This window comes from Tigriopus californicus, chromosome 7 (genome assembly GCF_007210705.1).
Source record: "Tigriopus californicus strain San Diego chromosome 7, Tcal_SD_v2.1, whole genome shotgun sequence".
In the NCBI taxonomy this organism is placed as follows: domain Eukaryota; kingdom Metazoa; phylum Arthropoda; class Copepoda; order Harpacticoida; family Harpacticidae; genus Tigriopus; species Tigriopus californicus.
This window is the reverse complement of record NC_081446.1, coordinates 1,720,888-1,726,676: the sequence shown is the minus strand read 5'-3', so window position 1 is coordinate 1,726,676 and position 5,789 is coordinate 1,720,888. Positions and strand designations below refer to the sequence as shown.

Here is a 5,789-nt window from a genome sequence, read left to right as displayed (position 1 = left end):
GCATTGAGGCAGTCGACAGACATCTAGCCCGCGTTCAAGCTATTGTCAACCGGACAGGAAAAGATCAGAAGAGAGACGAGCCCCTTACAGACCCTTCAGGTTCAGTGGTCGTTCGCATAGACCTTTCTCCGGTTCTCGTTTTTCCTCTCGAGCTGAGGCAAACCCGCCTTATAATGTCGTTCTATCAACCCCAATCACGAAGGGAAAAAGTGTTTCGTCTGATCCTGGCAGCCCCTGCCGACATTTTGCAAGTAATCAAGCACGGCTACAAACTCCCGTTCAAAAACGGGCCTCCTCTCTCTTCATCACGTCTTCCCAACAACAGAAGTGCCCTTTCGGATCGCGACTTTGTCGATGAACAACTTTTTTCTATTTGAATCGATAGGTTGCATATCTGTCACCACCGTTTCCCCTATCCTAGTCCTTCCCCTCTCGTCGTGTTAAGCAACAAGAAACGTTTAGTTGTAGACGCCTCTCGCAATCTGAACCCCTTGCTGGAAAACAAACAAGTGAAATTGTGTCATCTTGAATTGGCCAATGACATCTTGACGCCTAATTGCTTCATGACGACCTGCGATCTGGAATCTGGTTACCATCAGGTCCCCATTCACCCCACTCACCGGAAATATCTGGGAATTCATTGGGAGCGAAATGGCAAAACTGTTTTCTTTGTTTGGAATGTATTGTTCTTGGGATCAAAACGGCAGTACATCTCTTCACCAAACTTCTCCGCCCACACATTGCTCTCTGTCAACGTCACGGCGTTCCCATATCTATCCTATATTGATGATCAAAGAATTTTGGGTCCAGATTTCTCCTCGTGTCTCGTAAACTCCAATTTTGCCGCGATATGCCTTCAGATGGCGGGCTGGATCATTCATCCCGGCAAAGGACTCTCGTCTCCAACCCAGTTTGGCACGTTCTTAGGTCTGGATCACGATCTTATCAATCTGAGATATTCTATTTCCACCTCGCAAACTGTCGGACATTTCTTGCTTGCAGAGAGTCTCCTTCATCAACGTCGGGTCCGCATCAAATTTCTGGCTAGTTTTTACGGAAATAGATTCTTCCGGTTGGCTCTCGGCCCCGTTTCTTCGTTGCTCACGCGTTCGCGGTCACCAATTAATTTTCGTCATCTGCTACTGCGTCTTCGTGGGATGGTTGAGTGACGCTCACCCCATTAGTCCTCTCTGAAATCAATCACCTCCGACGCTCCCTCCCCTCTCTCAATGGCTGCCCATCCGACTTTCTTCCCAATGTAATCCCTAATAGATCGTTTGCTTCCCATGCTTCTGCTGTCGGCATTGGTGCAACAGAAATATTATGTCATTCTACCTCACACCCGCATTCGGGCCCTGTCTTGGTTCAAAAGCTCTCTCTCGTCCCTTAAAGCCTGACGAACGCCTAACTAGCTCGACCTTGAGAGAATCCTGGCAGCAAAAGAGCTCGTGGACAAGTTTGATCCATCTTGGTATTGTCCAAAACGTTCTCCTCCTCTGCGACAATGAAAAGTTTTTCCGATCCTCTTAAAAGGTTCCAGCGTTGCTCTTTGCAAAACTCTGGCCTTGAAATACATCTCACCTGCCTTTCTCACTACGTCACATTACATTCTTTATGGCTCCGCGCTTGGACCGAGAATTGCCATTGCCGATCATCTTTCTAGATTTTTTGGCCTTCAAGATGGGTCTCTCCCTTAAATCTTACCGACGCCGCCTTAAAGGTTCTCCCTCGCCCACCTGAGGTTGATCTCTTTGCCAGTGACTCGAACGCCAAGTGTGATATATTATATTTCTAAACGCCGTCGTTTCATAGTTCCGGTGTCAATGCCTTTTGCCTTTAACTGCGTCCCAATATGGCTTCGGTCTCTGTTGTCCTCACGCGCCTAGCACTCTCCGCCTCTGTACGCCACATCCTGTTTCATAAAGCAGAGGGGGTTCTTATTGCACCCATTATGGCCAGCTGCTTCTTAACTGGCTTTCGCTTTGCCCTGATGGCGTCACTTCTCTTCACTCTTCACCCTGGTTTCATCGGGCCACCCAATATTACGTTCAGGTCAACATGTAAACAGTACCTTTTTTGGCAGGCCGCTCCTTCATTCCAATTTGCTACCTTGTTTACAATGGTCAATTTTTTAAGTACCCTATCCATATTGAACCCCACTCAGTTTGTTCTCGTTCGTGGTTGCAATATATGCTCGTATTTAAGTCACGTTTTTTATTCCTTTCAGCCTTTAACTCTTCGTCTCAAGAGTAGGATTCCTCATTAACGCGGCCAAAGCTCCAGCTACTTGGAAGGTTCATCGACCTATTGGAAATCCTCTTCTTACACTTTTGTTCTACTCAACAAAAAGGCCTGTTTGCCGAGAAGCTCGCTAACACCGTTTTAGCTTCCTGCAATTCTACGCCAGATAAAGTTCGCTCCTCTTTGGTTGTGCCAATTCATCTCTGCCTCTATTTTCGGCCTTTTCATGAATCCAATGGCTATTCTTCCCCTTGCAATGACAAACTTATTCGACTTTTCTTGCTTGGTGCCAAGAAACTTTTTAGGGCCAATTGTACGGAAGCATCCCATTTCTCAAGGACATTCTCATTCGCATCCTGAATACCATTGCCTCAGCACGATCTACATTCCCGTACCTCTCAACCCTTACATCTCTGGAGAGAAGCCATTTTCGAAACTTTTGCCTTTTTACATTATTCACGTTTGCAACGACTTAGTCAGTTGTCCACCTTCAGACATAATTACTATCAATCTGACAAATAAACCGTCTTTTCCCTCATCGGAAGAACGACATTCAATGCTGGACACTCCGCCTACCTTAAATCACCAATTCCACACAGCTGTCCTAGACGACTCTATTTATCCTACTTTCACGTCTCTTCCAGCTTCGGGGCCGGATTGTGGCCCCCTTCTTACCAACCTGAACAAAAGGGCCTTGAATGTATTGGTATCTTCGACTAAGGCGCCCTATCACTCCAATGAAGTGTGCAATTCTCGTTCTTTCGGCTATTGGCAGTTAGACCCTCTAAAATTTGGATGCCATTCTTCCGCCGCGGCGGAATAAAAACGGCTAAGGCTATTCGTCATACATCTTCCCAAGTGGGAATTGCTGGTGCTGGTCGTCAACAGTCTCGTTCCCGACGATTACGACGATGAAACACGTTACCCTGAATTCTAACTTCTATGAGCAATTCCCTGTCTTTAAATAAAGAGAGAAATATCTCCCTGACCAGCAACACAAAATCGGTCTTGTTCTCTTGTACCGTCGTCCTCCTTCCCACATCTCGCTGTAATGATTTTGAATACTGAGTATTTTAGTGAGAATATGTATAAATAGGGGTTTCTTCTATAAAGTAGAAAACGACATTTATAGGGATGTCAAGTAAACGAAATCAAGAAAAAATGTGGTCCGGCACCCTGACTTTGTTGGCATTTTTGGCAGAAAGAACTAAGACAAACATCACAGTCAACTCGCACTATCCGCCCATTGAATTTTCAATAATCGAGTGATTTGAGCAAAGAGTTGTGTTTCCAAACCTACTAAATGAGCATGCGTGTAGATTCGGTGAGGGCGCTATCAAATTGACTCAATTCCACAATGCTATTGTGCTTGACAAGCATTTAAAATGGGAAAAGATGTCAAAATCCAATGCATGCACAATGCGTTGTGGGGTGGCAGTGTCTTGATTTACTCCATGGAATAACGTCTATTGTCCATGAACGCGTTTACTTGATAGCCCTATACATATCAAACGACATTACAGTTGCTTGTTGTAAGTAGAGAATTTCCGATCTTGGTGTTGCTCCTTGCTCTTTTCAGATTCACTCTCTCATCTCCACGGTGGTTCTTCTGACGCTAATCCCACTCCCTCCTTCATCTTCACCGGACCCGGACTCTGTCCTTCTCAGTCCTCTAGCTCAGCGCAGGTTTTTACAGGACAAGTTCCTTTTCCTGCACCCTCTACCATTCTTAACAATTGTCGACACATACCTAACTAAATCTCCCTATTTTATGATGTTGTTCAGAAGAATTATACCGTCGTCCTAATTTTATACGACTCACTTTTCAAGAAGCAGCCTTTGAAGGATAGATTGTGATAGGTTCGGAAATTGGTGACGCCAACTTGAAAACGTGAAGATCTTGCACTTATTTGTCTTATATTTTATGTTTATTAATCGATAAACGAAAAATGTGGCCCCAAAATCAGGTGTGACATACAAACACTGCCGTTTTCAAAAACAAGCCTTAACATGTTCTAATTGTTATCCTTAGAATTGACATTACTCTTTGCAACCACTATTAACATTTGCACAATCTGCTTCACAAGGGTTGCCGTAGGTTTTACCATCCGTTCAACAACCGGATCCCATATGTCATTGGAAATGCATGATTCTTTGCAAGGACACTCTCCAGTGCAAGAAACATCAACATTGGCGCACTCAGCTTCACAAATGTTGCCGTAGGTTTGACCATCGGTTCCACAAACAGGATCCCAATTTTTCAGGGCAAGAACAGGGCTCTTTGCAAGGACACTCTCCAGTGCAAGAAACATCAACATTGGCGAACTCAGCTTCACAAATGTTGCCGTAGGTTTTGACCATCGGTTCCACAAACAGGATCCCAATTTTCAGGGCAAGAACAGGGCTCTTTGCAAGGGCACTCTCCAGTGCAAGAAACATCAACATTGGCGCACTCAGCTTCACAAGGGTTGCCGTAGGTTTGACCATCGTTTCCACAAACAGGATCCCAATTTTCAGGGCAAGAACAGGGCTCTTTGCAAGGGCACTCTCCAGTGCAAGAAACATCAACATTGGCGCACTCAGCTTCACAAGGTTGCCGTAGGTTTGACCATCAGTTCCACAAACCGGATCCCAATGTCATTGCAAATGCATGATTCTTTGCAAGGACACTCTCCAGTGCAAGAAACATCAACAATGGCGCACTCAGCTTCACAAGGGTTGCCGTAGGTTTGACCATCGGTTCCACAAACCGGATCCCATATGTCATTGCAAATGCATGATTCTTTGCAAGGACACTCTCCAGTGCAAGAAACATAACATTGGCGCACTCAGCTTCACAAATGTTGCCGTAGGTTTGACCATTGGGTCCACAAACAGGATCCCAATTTTCAGGCAAGAAAAGGGCTCTTTGCAAGGGCACTCTCCAGTGCAAGAAACATCAACATTGCGCACTCAGCTTCACAAGGGTTGCCGTAGGTTTGACCATCGGTTCCACAAACCGGATCCCATATGTCATTGCAAATGCATGATTCTTTGCAAGGACACTCTCCAGTGCAAGAAACATCAACATTGGCGCACTCAGCTTCACAATGTTGCCGTAGGTTTGACCATTGGTCCACAAACAGGATCCCAATTTTCAGGCAAGAAACAGGGCTCTTTGCAAGGGCACTCTCCAGTGCAAGAAACATCAACATTGGCGCACTCAGCTTCACAAGGGTTGCCGTAGGTTTGACCATCGGTTCCACAAACCGGATCCCATATGTCATTGCAAATGCATGATTCTTTGCAAGGACACTCTCCAGTGCAAGAAACATCAACATTGGCGCACTCAGCTTCACAAATGTTGCCGTAGGTTTGACCATTGGTTCCACAAACAGGATCCCAATTTTCAGGGCAAGAACAGGGCTCTTTGCAAGGGCACTCTCCAGTGCAAGAAACATCAACATTGGCGCACTCAGCTTCACAAGGGTTGCCGTAGGTTTGACTCATCGGTTCCACAAACCGATCCCCATATTGTCATTGCAAATGCATGATTCTTTGCAAGGACA

At 45.5% G+C, this 5,789-nt stretch overlaps 1 long non-coding RNA gene across 1 annotated transcript; it reads left to right on the top strand.

Moving 5' to 3' along the window:
- Window positions 1-4,736: 4,736 nt before the first annotated feature.
- Window positions 4,737-5,542, top strand: LOC131883331 (uncharacterized). Its single transcript, XR_009373607.1, has 3 exons — window positions 4,737-4,833; window positions 5,207-5,332; window positions 5,457-5,542. It is a non-coding gene; the product is annotated as an uncharacterized LOC131883331 (long non-coding RNA).
- Window positions 5,543-5,789: the final 247 nt, after the last annotated feature.